Below are 20,079 nucleotides of genomic sequence, written 5' to 3' on the forward strand. Positions count from 1 at the left end.
CTTCTTAAACTACGTCATTATGGAGTCAGAGGACACTCCCTACAATACCTCGAGTCCTACCTTACTGACAGGCTCCAATATGTTTCTGTGAATAATACAATTTCTCCCACCCTACCCATCAACATTGGTGTTCCTCAGGGCAGCATACTTGGCCCTCTCCTCTTTCTCATCTACATTAATGACCTTCCAAATGCCTCCCAACACCTCAAACCAATTCTATTTGCTGACGACACAACCTTCATTTACTCCAGTCCTGACCCTCTTGCTCTAAATGCCACAGTAAATACTGAGCTAAATAAAGTCCATCTTTGGCTAACTGCCAACAAACTCACCCTTAACATTGACAAAACCTTCTATATTCTGTTTGGCAATACATCCTCTAGTCTTATAAATCTCAAAATAAACAATACCCAAATTTGTAACAAATTAGATGGCAAATTCCTTGGCATTCTCATTGACCACAAGCTGAATTTCCAGGGACACATTCTAAATATATCAAAAAAAGTTTCAAAAACTGTGGGCATTCTTTCTAAGATCAGATATTATGTACCACGCCCTGCTCTGGTGACTCTCTATTACTCCCTTATCTATCCTTATCTCAACTATGGTATTTGTGCTTGGGGTTCTACTACCCAAAATCACTTACGTCCTCTAATTACCCAACACAAAGCCGCTATTAGAACAATATCCAACTCTGGCCCCAGACATCACTCGGTACCCCTACTCAAATCTCTTAATATGTTAGATATTAAGTCACTGCACATTCTCTCATGTGTATTATACATATATAAAACGCTAAACTATAATGCCAATCCTGATCTTAAAAGCTTCATAGAAGGTTGTAACAGAACCCATGAGCACCACACCAGAAATAAATACAGTTTTGATATTCCTAGAGTACGTCTTAATCAAACTAGAAATGCTCTGCAAATCAAGGGGCCCAGAATGTGGAATGACCTTCCCAACCATGTTAAAGACTGTACCTCTCTCAACCAGTTTAAGATAAAAACTAAACACTACCTAATAAATTCCCTGTAATCTACCTCACTCCTCTATTGTCAACCCATGTCTGTTATTTTCTTTTTTTTTTCTTTTTTTTAATCAACACTGTTTGTCAACCTATTGTATTTGTGCTGCTTTTTCAGTCATGTTCCCCCTTTTTTTTTATCTTTATTTGTATTTGTTCTCAACATCTTTTATTCTTTATGCTCAATTAGTATTAAGTTCTAGATATTAATGTTTTTTCTTGCCCGAAACGCATTGCGTAATAGTGGCTTTAGGCATTGTATGTACTAGCTCTATCTATATATCAATCCATTAATGTAACATCACTTGTATGTATATACCTTACCTGAATAAACATCTGAATCTGAATCTGAATCTGAATCTGATATGCGATATACTTAGCGGGAAACTACCTAATATTTAAAAATAATAGTTACAACATTCTATTAATATATAATGTTGAAATAAATATCACACAAAGTCTGTATATCTGTTTTTAGATGTCTTATAAATCTTCTTTTAAAATAGTATTAATGATTTTTATGAATCTTGAGTAAAAATTATGTTAATTATTATTAATCTAATTGTTATTATTTTAAGTAAAAGAATTGCAAGTATTCGCATAACCACGGGATCTCTGTTTGTGTATGAATGCACGGATTTGTTTTTGTTATGAGAGGGACGCCTTAGAAAGCATGGTGTAGGCCACCTGTGGCTCGCATCCGATCCCACGATCGTCGTCGCCCCTAAATCAACACAACAGGTATTTAGTATTTACGATTATAATAAGTAATATTTCTTTTATAATAATATTGCAGCAGGTGGTGTAGTGGTAGGACACTCGCCTGGCGTTCCGCGAGCGCTATGTCATGGGTTCGTATCCTGGCCGGGGAGGATTTACTGGGCGCAATTCCTTAACTGTAGCCTCTGTTTAACGCAACAGTAAAATGTGTACTTGGATGAAACAACGATTCTTCGCGGCGGGGATCGTATTCCAGGGACCTGCCCGAAACGCTACTTGTACTAGTGGCTGTACAAGAATGTAACAACTCTTGTATATATCTCAGGTTAGGGGCTAGGCATTTACACTCTTAGGTCAGCAAACTAGCTAGAAGGTTAGACTATTAGACTCCACTGGTCAATCGGGGCCCTGCATGACTCAGCTTATCCTAACCTAGCCCAGCTTAAACCATCTTAGCATAGTTCATTCTAGCTGTGCATAGTGCTTGCACAGCCTTGCTTATCCTAGTTTACCTCTTCCTAGCCTACCGTAGCCAAGCCTATCCCAGTATACCCTTACCTAGTCTTGCCTAGCCTAACTCTGCCTTGCTTTTAAACATGACCAGTCCTTCCTACCCTAGCCAAGCCCTGACCAGCTTAGCCAAGCCAATCCCTGCCTAGATTTAGCATAGCCTTGCCTTTTTATTAATATATAGAGGGTACCACCTCTGGTTGAGTTTGTAGGAACCCTCCACTTATAGGGTTGAGGGTTCCATATATATATATATATATATATATATATATATATATATATATATATATATATATATATATATATATATATATATATATATGTCGTACCTAATAGCCAGAACTCACTTCTCAGCCTACTATTCAAGGCCCGATTTGCCTAATAAGCCAAGTTTTCCTAAATTAATATATTTACTATAATTTTTTTCTCATGAAACGATAAAGCAACCCATTTCATTATGTATGAGGTCAATTTTTTTTTAATGGAGTTAAAATTAACGTAGATATATGACCGAACCTAACCAACCCTACCTAACCTAACCTAACCTATCTTCATAGGTTAGGTTCGGTTAGGTAGCAGAAAAAGTTAGGTTAGGTTAGGTTAGGTAGGTTAGGTAGTCGAAAAAACATTAATTCATGAAAACTTGGCTTATTAGGCAAATCGGGCCTCGAATAGTAGGCTGATCAGTACGTTCTGGCTATTAGGTACGACATATATATATATATATATATATATATATATATATATATATATATATATATATATATATATATATATATATATATATATATATATATATATATATATATATATATATATATATATATATATATATATATATATATATATATATATATATATATATATATATATATGTCGTACCTAGTAGCCAGAACGCACTTCTCGGCCTACTATGCAAGGCCTGATTTGCCTAATAAGCCAAGTTTTCCTGAATTATTATATTTTCTCAATTTTTTTTCTTATGAGATGATAAAGCTACCCATTTCATTATGTATGAGGTCAATATTTTTTATTGGAGTTAAAATTAACGTAGATATATGACCAAACCTAACCAACCCTACCTAACCTAACCTAACCTAACCTATCTTTTTAGGTTAGGTTAGGTAGCTGAAAAAGTTAGGATACGTTTGGTTAGGTAGTCGAAAAACAATTAATTCATGAAAACTTGGCTTATTAGGCAAATCGGGCCTTGCATAGTAGGCAGAGAAGTGCGTTCTGGCTATTAGGTACGACATACATATATATATATATATATATATATATATATATATATATATATATATATATATATATATATATATATATATATATATATATGTCGTACCTAGTAGCCAGAACGCACTTATCAGCCTACAATGCAAGGCCCGATTTGCCTAATAAGCCAAGTTTTCATGAATTAATATGTTTTCTCTAGTTTTTTTCTTACGAAATGATAAAGCTACCCATTTCATTATGTATGAGGTCAATTTTTTTTTAATGGAGTTAAAATTAACGTAGATATATGACCGAACCTAACCAACCCTACCTAACCTAACCTAACCTATCTTCATAGGTTAGGTTCGGTTAGGTAGCAGAAAAAGTTAGGTTAGGTTAGGTTAGGTAGGTTAGGTAGTCGAAAAAACATTAATTCGTGAAAACTTGGCTTATTAGGCAAATCGGGCCTTGAATAGTAGGCTGATAAGTACGTTCTGGCTATTAGGTACGACATATATATATATATATATATATATATATATGTATATAATATAAATAATGTGTGTGTAAACATGCCACGTGTGTGTAAATCACAAAAATTAACACTTGATGAAGAATGTGACAGTGTCAGACCACGGAGGAAGAATTGAAACAGAAATTTCCTTAAGTACTTTCATATATTAATACATCTTCAGAAGGAATAATTTTTTATATAAATTAAATTAAAAAAAAATCATTCCTCCATCGTCTGACACTCATATATATATATATATATATATATATATATATATATATATATATATATATATATATATATATATATATATATATATATATATAATGTGTGTGTGTGTGTACTCACCTAGTTGTGCTTGCGGTGGTTGAGCTCTGGCTCTTTGTCCCGTATGTATGTATTCATATATATATATATATATATATATATATATATATATATATATATATATATATATATATATATATATATATATATATATATGCGAACAAGCCTGAATGGTCCCCAGGACAATATGCAACTGAAAACTCACACCCCAGAAGTGACTCGAACCCATACTGCCAGGAGCAACGCAACTGGTATGTACAGGGACGCCTTAATCCGCTTGACCATCACGACCAGACATAAGGAAGTGATAGCCGAGGCTATTTGACCCACTTCCCCGCTGGCACTCGGATGGTAATCTTGGGCATAGCATATGGGTTCGAGTCACTTCTGGGGTGTGAGTTTTCAGTTATATATATATATATATATATATATATATATATATATATATATATAAAAAAAAATGCAAAAATAAATTGCAAGAATAATATGAAGTTATTATACAATTTTTTTTTAATTATTTAAATATTTGTGAGACATTATTAAGAAATGTATGAAGTACAGATTCTCTAAGACCTGATATGTATCTGCTTATGTTCCACCACATTACATTCATGTAATATATATATATATATATATATATATATATATATATATATATATATATATATATATATATATAATATTAATATTATATATCCTGCCTGAAATGCTGCGTGTACTAGTGGCTTTACAAGATAGTTCTTATAAAGATAGCATTTTGTGGTTATTCTCTATATCTGGTTCACCTAACAGTAAATAAGTACCTGGGAGTTAGACAGCTGCTATGGGCTGCTTCCTAGGGATGTGTGTGTGTGTTTGTATTCATGTTGAATTTTACAAAGTAGGAAGAGATGTTTGTAAAAAAAAAAATCAAATATTTTTGAAAGTATAAGTAGATTTGATATTTTTCTTTAATTGTTTATGTCTGCTGTCTCGCCTCCTTTATAAAATGGCATCATTCTTGCTCTTTTAAGGATATCAGGAAAAGTAAGGCACTCCAGAGATTTGTTGACTCCTTCCTAGTGTTGCCTAGCCCAGCCCAGCCTAGACAAGGCAGGCTGGGCATCCTAGCCTCACGCAGCTTAGCCCCCACCTACATGTAGCATCCCAGTCCATCCTAAGTGATCATTACCTTACTGGCTGTGTTTTCTCTTCAGCCCTGAATGTAATGTGGTGGAACATAAGCAGATACATATCAGGTCTTAGAGAATCTGTACTTCATACATTTCTTAATAATGTCTCACAAATATTTAAATAATTAAAAAAAAATTGTATAATAACTTCATATTATTCTTGCAATTTATTTTTGCATTTTTTTTTATACAAAATTTACATTTTAAAAGATTACCTCTATTTTTAGATTGATGACTTGAAGACTACAGTGCCATCCACAGCATATCATGGTCTTAAAATATCTCCTAGCAATGACGAGACCAATTTTCACAGAGATCAAATTTTTGCTAAGCAGTAATCACAGGTAAATATATATTATATATATAATATTATATATATAAAATTAACTACTTCATTGCTCAAAGCACCTTTAGACATTCTGAGAGTTGTACTATTTTATTAATTAATTAATTAGGCTATATTTTAATGTTTTGTAATGTTTTCATTACTTTTTTTGTTTTGAAATATAAATTGTTGAGTTTTGAAACATTTTGACATTAACTATACCTGAATATTTATAAACAAAAAAATACCAGAACTATGTCCTTGACAATTGCACTAAGAAGTCTTTGCCAAAATCAGGTGCTCAGTGCAGTAGTTAAAAACTTAAAAGTTGTACCATCTCTGGTGCAAGATTAGGGACCCATAGCCTCAGAGAAGAAAATAGAGAGTACTCAGAGAAGGCCTTGAATAATAGGCAGGCTGTTTGTGTGTGTTTCGACGGTAAGTTTGCTGACACCAAATGTAGTTACCTAAGTGTAGTTACAGGATTAGAGCTACGCTCGTGGTGTCCCGTCTACCCAGCACTCTTTGTCACATAATGCTTTGAAACTACTGACGGTCTTGGCCGCCACCACCTTCTCACTTAACTTGTTCCAACCGTGTACCACTCTGTATGCAAAAGGAATTTTTTTTATATTTCTTTGGCATCTTTGTTTAGTTAGTTTAAATCTATGACCTTTTGTTCTTGAAGTTCCAGGTCTCGGGAAATCTTCCCTATCGATTTTATCAATTCCTGTTACTATTTTGTACATAGTGATTTTATCACCTCTTTTTGTTGTCTTCTAGTTTTGGCATATTTAATGCCTCTGACCTCTCCACATAGCTCTTGCCCTTTAGTTCTGGGAGCCACTTAGTAGCATGTCTTTGCACCTTTTCCAGTTTGTTGATGTGCTTCTTAAGATATGGGCACCAAACAACCGCTGCATATTCTAGCCTTGGCCGAACAAAACTCGTGAACAATTTCTTTAGTATTTCGCTATCCATGTATTTAAACAAAATTCTGAAGTTAGAAAGCATGGCATAGGCTCCTCACACAACGTTCTTTACGTGGGCCTCAAGTGATAGTTTTCTATCTAGAATCAACCCTAGACCTCTTTCTTTTATCAGAATTATATAAAGATTTCTCACATAATTTGTAGGTTGTGTGGGATCAATGTTCTATTCCACATTCCATAACATGGCATTTATTACATTAAATTTCATTTGCCAAGTGGTGCTCCATATATTTATTTTGTCCAGGTTTTCTTGAAGGGCATGACAATCATCTAAATTTCTTATCCATCCCATTATCTTAGCATCATCAGCAAACATGTTTATATAATTCTGTATTCCAACTGGTAGATCATATATGTAGACAATGAACATTTCTGGTGCATGTACTGTGGTACTCCACTTGTGACACTTCTCCAGTCTGATTGCCTCTGATTACTGCCCTCATTTTTCTATCAGTCAGAAAATTTTTCATCCATGTTAGAAGCTTACCTGTCACCCATCCAAAATTTTCTAGTTTCCAGAACAACCTCTTATGTGGAACTCTGTCGAAAGCCTTTTTTATGTCTAGATAGATGCAGTCAACCCAACTACCTTTTTCCTTTAAAATCTCTGTGGCTCAATCATAGAAACTGAGTAAATTTGATACACAGGATCTTCCAGATCGAAAACAATACTGTCTGTGTGATATTATATAATTTCTCTCCAGGTGTTCTACCCATTTAGTTTTTATTATTTTTTTTTTTTTCAATCCTTTCACTGTTACACTTGTCAATGATTCAGGTCTATAACTGAGAGGGGTGGGGTCTTCCCTGTTGCCACTTTTGTAGATTGGAACTATGTTAGCCTTTTTCCACATGTTTGCTATGACTCCTGTACACAGGGATGCCTGAAAGATCAGGTGAAGTGGAAGGCTGAGCTCAGATGCACATTCTCTCAGAACCCATGGTGAAACTCCATCTGGACCAACTGCTTTGTTCTTACTTAGCTACTTTAGCATATTTTCCACTTCATCTCTAGACACCTCTATACGCTCTATGATGTTCTCAGAAATTCTTATTGTGTCTGGTTCTCTTAAGATTTCATTTTGTATAAACACACTTTGGAACTTTTGGTTTAATGTTTCACACATTGCATTATCATTTTCTGTGAATCTGTTTCCTATTTTCAACCTCTGGATATTATCCTTTACCTGCAATTTGTTGTTTATGAATTTGTAGAATAGGCCCAGTTCTGTTTTACATTTATCCATTATCCCTTTTTAAAAATTTCTTTCTGCCTCTTCCCTTACTGCTGTATAGTTGTTTCTCGCATCTTTGTATCGCTGGTATGATTGGGGGTTTGGCTTCTTTCTATTTTGATACCTGCTTGATGGGGTTCTGCTCTTCTACTCCCCAAGCCCGGCCCGAAGCCAGGCTCGACTTGTGAGAGTTTGGTCCACCAGGCTGTTGCTTGGAGCGGCCCGCAGGGCCACATACCCACAACATCCCGGCTGATCCGGAACTTCTCTTAGAAAACAGTCCAGTTTTCTCCTGAAGATGTCCACGGTTGTTCCGGCAGGAACAACCGTGCAACCGTGCTCTGAAGGGGAAAGTGAATACTGAGCAGTACTCGAGACGGGACAACATAAGTGACTTGAAGAGTACAACCATTGTGATGGGATCCCTGGATTTGAAAGTTCTCGTAATCCATCCGATCATTTTTCTGGCTGACGCAATATTTGCTTGGTTATGCTCCCTAAACATTAGATCGTCGGACATCATTATTCCCAAATCCTTGACATGCTGTTTTTCTACTATGGGAAGATTCGATTGTGTTTTGTACCCTGTATTATGTTTCAGATCCTCATTTTTGCCATACCTGAAATTTATCACTGTTAAACATCATGTTATTTTCTGCTGCCCAATCGAAAACTTTGTTGACATCTGCTTGTAGTTTTTCAATGTCTTTCATTCCATTTTTGTGTCTTTTGGTCTGTGGCCCACTCTCAATTTCTGTTGAACCAATCCTGTTTTCTGGCCCTGCATCTCTGTTTTGGTATGAATGTTTGTGTGCCTTCATTGTATATTTTGCAAAATTTGGCATACATTTAATTTACTTCCCTGTCTTGCAACAAGTCTGCCTAATTACTTATTAAAAAAAATTTGAAGTTCCCCATAGTGACCTCTCTCTCTTGAAATCAAGTTTATCAACTGTTTCAATGTCCCCATTTTCTGTGTGTGTGTGTTTGGAGGCTAAGCTTGCTGATACCATGTGTGTGTGTGTTTGGAGGCTAAGCTTGCTGATACCATGTGTGTGTGTGTGTGTTTGGAGGCTAAGCTTGCTGATACCATGTGTGTGTGTGTCTTTGGAGGCTAAGCTTGCTGATACCATGTGTGTGTGTGTGTGTTTGGAGGCTAAGCTTGCTGATACCATGTGTGTGTGTGTGTTTGGAGGCTAAGTTTGCTGATACCATGTGTGTGTGTGTGTGTTTGGAGGCTAAGCTTGCTGATGCCATGTGTGTGTGTGTGTTTGGAGGCTAAGCTTGCTGATACCATTTGTGTGTGTGTGTGTTTGGAGGTTAAGCTTGCTGATACCATGTGTGTGTGTGTGTTTGGAGGCTAAGCTTGCTGATACCATGTGTGTGTGTGTGTGTTTGGAGGCTAAGCTTGCTGATACCATGTGTGTGTGTGTGTGTGTGTGTTTAGAGGCTAAGCTTGCTGATACCATGTGTGTGTGTGTATTTGGAGGCTAAGCTTGCTGATACCAAGTGTGTGTGTGTGTTTAGAGGCTAAGCTTGCTGATACCATGTGTGTATTTGGAGGCTAAGCTTGCTGATACCATGTGTGTGTGTGTTTGGAGGCTAAGCTTGCTGATACCATGTGTGTGTGTGTGTGTTTGGAGGCTAAGCTTGCTGATACCATGTGTGTGTGTGTGTGTTTGGAGGCTAAGCTTGCTGATACCATGTGTGTGTGTGTGTGTGTGTGTGTTTGGAGGCTAAGCTTGCTGATACCATGTGTGTGTGTGTGTGTTTGGAGGCTAAGCTTGCTGATACCATGTGTGTGTGTTTGGAGGCTAAGTTTGCTAACACCGTGTGTGTACTCACCTGTTTAAATAATAATAGGGGTGTGTACCACCTCTGGTGCAATTGTAGGGACCCACAGCCTTGAAGAAAATAAAGAGTATTCAGAGAAGACCTTGTGGATTCTCACTGAACACTAATCTTTTCTTCTCCTACCACCCCTCTTATTTTGTTTTATGCTGTATTCTATTATATATCATATAAATACATAGCCAAATGGCAATATTTATTATGTCTATACAAAAAGAAGACATCCACTTTATTTTTTTCTCTCCTTTGTTTCTGTGTGGATTTTGTTGTGACTAATGATTCTCCTCCTTCCCATCAACAGGTCTTCCTCACTGGGCTTGCTCGGCTTTTGTGTTACTGTGAGGGTGCCATCATCGTTTACCCTTCAAGACTGACTCATGCTGGCATTGCATTTGTGGACTTCCCTTCACAGTAAACAGTCCTTCTCCATATGGTGATTGTCCAGGGCAAGCAGGGTGTGACTGCCATCTTGGAGAAGCAGGGTCTTTTAATATGAAGAATCTTCCGTCTTCTCTACTTACGCCAGCTTGTGCCGGCCTTGCATTCTTGTTACTTCATGGCCCTTGGGCCTTTTTTATTTATTTTACATAATAAATTTTTTGATTAATACCCGTGTTTCACAAGAGATCCTTAACATTTTAAGCACCAATTGTATTGACTAATGTACGTCTTGTAACCTTTAAGACATAAATAGACAAGACATAGATAAATGAGTGAATAATACTGAGTGACTAGGTTAGGGCGAGGAACATAGTACAGTGTCTGGCTTTGGAAGAATGCCTACTGTTTTAGAAACCTTATTGCCATGATCATAATCGTATGGGTTAAAAAGCATTTGTTGTCACTCCTACACTGTGGCTTGTTGAGCTTGAAACCTTTGCTCCTTGTTCGTGTTACATCTGACCTTTTGAAGAAATTGTATGAATCAATATCCTCCAAATTGTTCAGTATTTTAAAGGTTTCGCTCTATTACTCTCTCATTTGCATATATCTAAGCATATAGATTAGATATAGATTTAGATTAGATTTTTTATTCAGGTAAAGGTACATACATTGCAGATGAGTTACAAAGGGAAAGACAATGACTAGAGTTCACTAGCTCTATTGGAAGAGAAACGTCTGCAAGACAAGTGTGGGCAAAAATTAAGGTAGCTAAGGGGAGCAGAGCCCGGCCTTCGGCTCACAACGACCCCCAGGGTAAGGCTGAAGAACTAATACACAAGTGGAGTGATGCAGCATCATCATCCTCCCTCCCTGCAGAAGTAAGCAGGGAACAGCTCCTCCGACATAATGACAGAAGGATTAGGATAACAAGAGCACAATCTAGTGATGACGAGTATGGGGAACCAATTACAGCCAAGGAAGTAAAGGGGGCTATGAAAAGGGTAAAAGTACAGCACCTGGTGAAGATGGCGTCACCTACGACATACTCAATGCACTGTGTGAAGTGTCTGGCAATCCACTACTCCACCTGTTTAACAAGTCATTCCTATGTGGAGTGTTGCCCACACAATGGAAACATGCAATAATGGTCCCAATACCGAAACCCAATGACCCTGGCAATTATAGACCTATCAGTCTCATGTAATGCACTTGGAAGATGCTTGAAAGGATCATCCTAAACCGACTATTGCACAAAATAGGCAAGTTAGGGGAGGGGTCAATGGATTTGTTAAAGGACGGAGGACAGCAAACTATAGTTAATTACCTTGCTAATGATACAGCTAAGTACTCCCAACAAACTCGCACCTCGGGGCAAAATTTTAAAATTTAAAATACAATACCTAAAGCCACTAATACGCATAGCGTTTCGGGCAAGTATATACGAAGTAAAACCCAAACAAAGAACTGACTCCGTAGGACCCATAAAAGATGAGACTAACAATTTTAAGTTGTATCATAAAAGGGCGGCAAACACTCTCAATGAATACCTAACATCAGTGTTCACACTAGAAAGCTTGAATGACATCCCATCACCAACACAAATGTTTGTCGGAGGTAAGGAGAATGAATTAAGAGAAATACCAATTACACGCGACACAATCAGGAAGAGCATTGACAAACTAAAAGCCTCAGAAGCCCAAAGTGTAAATGGATTTAAGTCCCAAGTCGTAAAGGAACTGGCAAATTAATTGGGTGGTTGTAGGTAGGAGCTGCCTCGTATGGGCCGGTGGGCCTTCTGCAGTTGCCTTTGTTCTTGTGTTCTTATGTTGAGTAGCAACATTTGCAAATTTGCAGATGATACAAAAATAGGTAGGGAAATTAACACGGAAGAAGACTCACTATCACTTCAAGTTGATCTAAATAGGGTTTTGAAATGGTCAAAAGATTGACAGATGCAGTTTAATGCTGATAAATGTAAAGTTTTGAGACTAGGTAATGATGATAGTTACAAGATATGAGCTAGATGGTGTTGAGATTGCGAAGTCGGATTGTGAAAGGGATCTGGGAGTTATGATTAGTAAGAATTTAAAACAAAAGGATCAATGCATGAATGCTCGTAATAAGGCAAATAGGACACTGGGATTTATTAATCGAAGTGTTAGTAACAAGACACCTGGTGTGGTTCTTCAGCTATATCTTGCTCTGGTTAGGCCCCATTTACATTATGCAGTTCAGTTTTGGTCGCCATATTATAGAATGAATATAAATTCACTTGAACGTGTCTAGAGTAGGGTGACTAAGTTAATTCCCCAAAATAGAAATCTTTTATATGAAGAAAGATTAACAAAGCTTAAATTGCATTCACTGGAAAAGCGAAGAGTTAGGGGTGATATGATAGAGGTTTACAAGTGGATGAATGGACATAACAAAGGGGATATTAGTAGGGTATTAAAAGTATCAACACATGACAGAACACAAAACAATGGGTATAAATTGGATAAGTTTAGATTTAGGAAAGACTTGGGTAAATACTGGTTTGGCAACAGGGTTGTTGATTTGTGGAACCAATTACCGCGTAACGTGGTGGAGGTGGGGTCCCTCGATTGTTTCAAGCGTGGGTTGGACATGTATATGAGTGGGTTTGGGTGGTTATAGATAGGAGCTGCCTCGTATGGGCCAATAGGCCTTCTGCAGTTACCTTTATTCTTATGCTCTTAATTCACTATGCTTGCCAGTGAAACTCCTTTTCAGAAAATCGCTGGACCATGGAATAGTTCCCCTAGTAATAGTTGAAGGTGATGTACATAAGAACATAAGAACAAAGGTAACTGCAGAAGGCCTATTGGCCCATACGAGGCAGCTCCTATTCTATAACCACCCAATCCCACTCATATACTTGTCCAACCCGTGCTAGAAACAATCGAGGGACCCCACCTCCACAATGTTACGCGGCAATTGGTTCCACAAATCAACAACCCTGTTACTGAACCAGTATTTACCCAAGTCTTTCCTAAATCTAAACTTATCCAATTTATATCCATTGTTTCGTGTTCTGTCCTGTGTTGATACTTTTAATACCCTATTAATATCCCCCCGGTTATGTCCATTCATCCACTTGTAAACCTCTATCATGTTCAGATTCAGATTCAGATGTTTATTCAGGTAAGGTATATACATACAAGTGATGTTACATTAATGGATTGATATATAGATAGAGCTAGTACATACAATGCCTAAAGCCACTATTACGCAATGCGTTTCGGGCAAGAAAAACATTAATATCTAGAACTTAATACTAATTGAGCATAATGAATAAAAGAAGTTGAGAACAAATACAAATAAAGATAAAAAAAAAAAGGGGGAACATGACTGAAAAAGCAGCACAAATACAATAGGTTGACAAACAGTGTTGATTAAAAAAAAAGAAAAAAAAAGAAAAGAAACAGACATGGGTTGACAATAGAGGAGTGAGGTAGATTACAGGGAATTTATTAGGTAGTGTTTAGTTTTTATCTTAAACTGGTTGAGAGAGGTACAGTCTTTAACATGGTTGGGAAGGTCATTCCACATTCTGGGCCCCTTGATTTGCAGAGCATTTCTAGTTTGATTAAGACGTACTCTAGGAATATCAAAACTGTATTTATTTCTGGTGTGGTGCTCATGGGTTCTGTTACAACCTTCTATGAAGCTTTTAAGATCAGGATTGGCATTATAGTTTAGCGTTTTATATATGTCACCCCTAACTCTTCGCCTTACCAGTGAATGCAACTTAAGCTTTGTTAATCTTTCTTCATATGAAAGATTTCTAATTTGGGGAATTAACTTAGTCATCCTACGCTGGACACGTTCAAGTGAATTTATATCCATTCTATAATATGGCGACCAAAACTGAACTGCATAATCTAAATGGGGCCTAACTAGAGCAAGATATAGCTTGAGAACCACACCAGGTGTCTTGTTACTAACGCTGCGATTAATAAATCCAAGTGTCCGATTTGCCTTGTTACGAACATTTATGCATTGATCCTTTTGTTTTAAATTCTTACTAATCATAACTCCCAGATCCCTTTCGCAATCCGACTGCGCAATCACAACACCATCTAGCTCGTATCTTGTAACTCTATCATCATTACCTAACCTCAGAACTTTACATTTATCAGCATTAAACTGCATCTGCCAATCCTTTGACCATTTCAAAACCCTATCTAGATCAACTTGAAGTGATAGTGAGTCCTCCTCCGAATTAATTTCCCTACCGATTTTCGTATCATCGGCAAATTTGCAAATGTTGCTACTCAAACCTGAATCTAAATCATTTATATATATTATAAACAACAGAGGTCCCAGGACAGAGCCTTGAGGCACTCCACTTACAACATTTTCCCACTCTGACTTGATTCCATTTATACTAACTCTCTGTTTCCTTTGGTATAGCCATGCCCTAATCCAGCTTAATATAGCACCCCCAATACCATGAGACTCTATTTTTTTAATCAGTCTTTCATGTGGCACTGTATCAAAAGCTTTGCTAAAGTCAAGGTATACAACATCGCAATCCTTACCACTATCAACTGCCTCAACAATGCTAGAATAAAAAGATAACAAATTTGTTAAACATGAACGGCCATTTATAAAACCATGTTGCGACTCAATTATTAATTTATGTTTTTCAAGATGAAGACGAATTTTATTTGCTATTATAGATTCGAGTAACTTTCCCACAATAGACGTTAGGCTAATTGGTCGATAGTTAGACGCAAGTGATCTATCTCCTTTCTTAAAAACTGGTATCACATTAGCAACTTTCCAAAACTCTGGCACTCTGCCTGACTCTATTGATTTATTAAATATGGTTGACAGTGGGTCACAAAGCTCCTCTTTGCATTCTTTAAGCACCCTAGCAAACACTTCATCCGGCCCTGGGGATTTGTTTGGTTTGAGTTTTACTATTTGTTTAAGAACATCCTCCCTGGTAACTGCTAAACTCGTCAACCTGTCCTCGTCCCCACCCACATAGACTTGTTCGGCTGAAGGCATATTGTTAAGTTCCTCTTTAGTAAATACAGATACAAAATATTTATTAAAAATACTACTCATCTCTTCATCACTATCTGTTATTTGACCTGTCTCAGTTTTTAATGGACCTATCCTTTCCCTAGTCTTAGTACGATATAACTGAAAAAACCCTTTAGGATTTGTCTTTGCTTGCCCTGCTATGCGAACTTCATAGTTTCTTTTTGCTTTCCTTATCTCTTTTTTAACATTTCTAACCAGTTGTACGAATTCCTGTTCTAAAGTGACCTCCCCATTTTTAATCCTTTTGTACCAAGCTCTCTTTTTACCTATAAGGTTCTTCAAATTCTTTGTTATCCACTTTGGGTCATTAGTATACGATCTATTCAATTTGTATGGTATACTACGTTCCTGTGCTTTGTTTAGAATATTCTTAAATAAGTTATATATTGAATCCACATCGAAATCCCCATTTAAGTCACCTATCGCTGGGTTCATGTCTCGCTCCAAGACCGGCCCACACCCCATACCCAAGCCTTTCCAATCAATTTGACCCAAAAAATTTCTTAGGCTATTAAAATCAGCTTTTCGAAAATCTGGCACTTTAACAGAATTTTCTCCTACTGGTCTATTCCATTCTATGCTAAATCTGATTTCTTTGTGATCACTGCTCCCTAGCTCACTCCCTATTTCGATGTCATTAATTTGCGTTTCCCTGTTAGTTAACACTAAATCTAAAATATTATTTTCCCGTGTTGGTTCCTTAATGTGTTGCGTAAGAAAGCAATCGTCAATTAATTCTAGAAAATCTTCTGCTTCACTATTCCCTGTTTTGTTCAACCAGTTTATTCCGCTAAAATTAAAGTCACCCATGACATAAATACTGTTAGATCTAGATGCTCTAGATATTTCATCCCATAGATGCTTTGCTTCCATTCTGTCTAAATTTGGTGGCCTATATATTACTCCTATTATAATATTATTAGCTTTTTCGTTTAATTCAATCCAAATAGTTTCTGTGTGTGGCTCTGTTTTGATTCCCTCTTTGAGACTACATTTCAAATTGTCCCTAACATATATGGCTACTCCACCTCCTCGTCTAATATATCTATCTGTGTGAAATAGTTTAAATCCATATATTTGATATTCAGCTAATAGTTCTCTATTTTCTACATTCATCCACGTTTCGGTAAGTGCAATAATATCTATTTTTTCTGTGCAGACAAGAGCATTTAATTCGTTAATTTTATTTCTTAGACTTCTACTGTTAGTGTAATATACCCTAAGTGAATTGTTATTTTGCGGACCTTCTCTTTCCCTGATCGTTTTGCCAATTCCTTTCTCCCACAAACACATACTTTTATTACCTCCTTCCTCCAAATCAATTCCCATACCTCTATCTACTAACAGTTTAAACCCAAACAAACACCTCTAACCACTTCTTCTAGCGAGTTCGCAACAGCAACAACCCCAGCTCTCGATAGATGCACCCCATCACGAGCATACATTTCATTTCTTCCATAGAAGTGTTCCCAGTTGTCTATGAAAGATATTGCATTTGATTTGCAATATCTTTCCAGCCGGCAATTGACACCAAGTGCCCTCGATATCCATTCATTTCCCACTCCCTTTCTTGGAAGAATGCCACATATGATCGGGATTCCTCCCTTGCTCCTAACTAACTCTATGGCTGTTTTATACCTCTGAATCAGTTCCTCACTCCTGACTCGACCAACATCATTTCCTCCCACGCTAATGCAAATAATGGGATTGTTCCCATTACCAGCCATAATATCATTCATGTTGTTTATAATATCACCAATGCCAGCTCCGGGATAGCAAACCCTTAACCTGTTCCCCCTATCTCTAGCACAAAACGTTCTATCCAAATACCTTATCTGGGAATCTCCCACAACTAATGTTTGCTTAGGTACTTCCTTTACTTTCTGAGGGGCCTGCGCTTCCTTTCTCTTCGTTGCTTTCCCTTTTGCGCGATCCACAGTCTCTCCACAGCACTCGTCCTCCAAAACGTCAAATGAATTTGAAGTTGCTATGGCGTTTGAAGGCGGCTTTATCAAAGTCTTCTTAAGGCCCCTGTCTTTCGCAACTCTCCAAGACGAGGTCCCTTTACTGCTGGTCTCCTCCTTCGTTACTTCTCGTTGTTTTTTAAGCTGACGCACCTCCTCCCGCAGAGAGTCCAACTCTGTCCTCAGGGCTCCCACTAGAGTCACCAGGTCCTTCACTACAACTTCCATATTGCTATGATAATATAACAACACTCAGGAGCTCCGGTTAACACAACCTCTCACTGTGACTTCACCTGACCGACTTTGCATTATGTAGTGATCGAGTAATCCTTATACTCCATTATCTCATCATCATAATGGCATAACTAATTACACAAGCATTAATCCTATCCCTATTTACAGGTAACGGTTTTCCACCCTTCTATATCTTACTGTGAGGTGTCGTCACCGTACATAAGCAAGCGACTTGAGAATAGCACATTACGGGCTATTCATGCCCGTGCCACCTCTTGGGTGGCTTAATCTTTATAAATAAATCAGAATAGCACACACCACACGGGAGACATCTCCCGTCACGCAGGGTGCAGTCGCACCTCCACAGATCTCCAGTATCAGCTCTTGATATTGGTAATGGCTCAAAAGGGCCACCACTTACGGGGTATTCATGCCCGTGTCACCTCTTGGGTGGCTTAATCTTCATCAATCAATCGAATAGCACACAGTACAATCTCCAGTCAAGAATGTAGCACTCGGCGTGTACAGTTCTAATCGACCCAAGACGCTACAGCCTCGACACAGAGCAGACAGCAGACTACGACCGTTGTTCAGGTCCATGTAAACTACATCTACCCGAAGTCCTTCGTCTGAATAGCCAGTTACCAGTTACAGGAGATACTTTTTCACCCACATAGTTATTAACTCATGGAACCGCCTACCCACCGAAGCGGTACGTGGCAAAACGATGCTGATTTTCAAAATATACCTGGAAAAGATCATTCCTCCCTACACCTGGGGGGTACCTTCGTTAAAGTAAAAAGGTATACAGAAATAACAAAGAAAATAGATATGAATACTATTACCTTCGATGTTAGTAGTAGTTGTGCAAGTGAGGAGAAAGAAAAAATATTACGGAGTTCATGGATGAAAGTAGATTGATAATATTATCTTGGAACGTTAATGGATTAAAAACTAGAGCGGTGGATGTACACTATTATACTCTTAGAGAGAATATTAACATAGCAGCACTCCAGGAAACTGGGGATAGGGATGGTAACATTCTGAACATGAAGATGAACATGTTGAACATGAAGATGTTCAACTGCTGGGCGAGCCCTCTCCTACTCATCTGAGGGGAGGGAGATTAGATTATGCTTGTTTGATAAATGCTGAGGGCATAGAGGAGAATTGTCTTACTGTGGATGAAATGCTAAGAGATTTTGCATTACAAATACAGCTTAAACTAGATAAAAAGCATGCCTGCCTTCAGAGGAAAAGCTTAAAGTTTAATAAGGGAGAATTAAGGGGTCTTGTTGGTTATATTAAGTCTTGGTATGATACTTATAAGCCAGTTTCGGCAGAAGCATTTTATTAAGATTTAATTAAGGAGGTAGATGTATTTAATGCAACATTGAACCGGAAAACATCTGGTATAGAAAAGCATCCCCCCATAAAAGTGTGCGGAGAAGAGAAAGGAAATTCGGAGCAAGTATTGGCAGGAGTTTGCAGAGAAAGTTGGGAGTAACAAACTTGAAGGAAATCTGGCAAGACATAAATGAAATAAGGGGTAAAAAGCATAATTTTGTTGCACATCCTGACCAGTAAGGAATTGCAAAAGGTCTCGTAAATAAATGGGCGGAAGCTGCCAAACTTAGTTCATTTAATTACCCGCTGTAACGAGAGAGTCGTTTGATTCTTGGAAAGATCTAAGAAAGGATTTTATACTTACAGCAGGTAACAGTGGTGATGTCACTTGCACAGGTATTACCAGAGAAGAACTAATAACGGCGATTAAAGTTGGGAAATCTACCGCCCCCTGGGGAGGATGGAGTAACTTATGAAATACATAATGAACTTGCCATTATGACGAAAAGCCTGCTGTTAGACCTCTTTAATATTAGTTATAAAGAGGGCAGAATTCCCAGTAAATGAAAAAGAACTATGATCATCCTTATCCCTTAAGCCAATGGAGAGTACAGACCTGTGTCTTTAACCTCGTGTTTTTGTAAAATGATGGAGAGGATCATTTTAAATAAACTTTTGAATATAATAGGTGATCAGCTGTCTAATAATTTTTCGGGTTCCTCAGAGGAAAAAGTACCTCTGACTGTATTATTAAATGTCTAGCTAATGGTAATGATTATTATAGAATTTTTATTGATTTATAAGGAGCTTTTGATAAAGCCAACAAAGAGATTATTTTATATGAATTAGCTGGTCTTGGTGTTGAAGGGAGATTATTGCGCTGGATAGGGGATTATCTTCAGGAAAGGAAGGCTCAGGTGTGGTATCAAGGTTGTATGGTTCAAGGTATCAAGGTCAAGAACTCTGCACACCTCAGGGAGGAGTGTTGAGTCTCACCCTGTTTTATGTACTAATGAATAAGATAGCATCTGAGAAATACTCAAATTGGGTAACTCCAATCATATATGCCGATGATATTTTGTTTCAGGGCAAAGATATTTCAAAGATTCAAACAGTGTTGGACAATTTCGGAAACCAGTGTCACCACATGGGACTAGTGGTTAATGAAGACAAAACTAAAGTTTGA

The 20,079-nt window shown here is 37.5% G+C and overlaps 1 long non-coding RNA gene across 1 annotated transcript; it reads left to right on the plus strand.

Moving 5' to 3' along the window:
* The first annotated feature begins 1,634 nt into the window (after nt 1-1,634).
* LOC138354634 (uncharacterized) lies at nt 1,635-10,497 on the plus strand. Its single transcript, XR_011223615.1, has 3 exons — nt 1,635-1,768; nt 5,713-5,829; nt 10,190-10,497. It is a non-coding gene; the product is annotated as an uncharacterized lncRNA (long non-coding RNA).
* Nucleotides 10,498-20,079: the final 9,582 nt, after the last annotated feature.

This window comes from Procambarus clarkii, chromosome 64 (genome assembly GCF_040958095.1).
Source record: "Procambarus clarkii isolate CNS0578487 chromosome 64, FALCON_Pclarkii_2.0, whole genome shotgun sequence".
Classification (NCBI taxonomy): domain Eukaryota; kingdom Metazoa; phylum Arthropoda; class Malacostraca; order Decapoda; family Cambaridae; genus Procambarus; species Procambarus clarkii.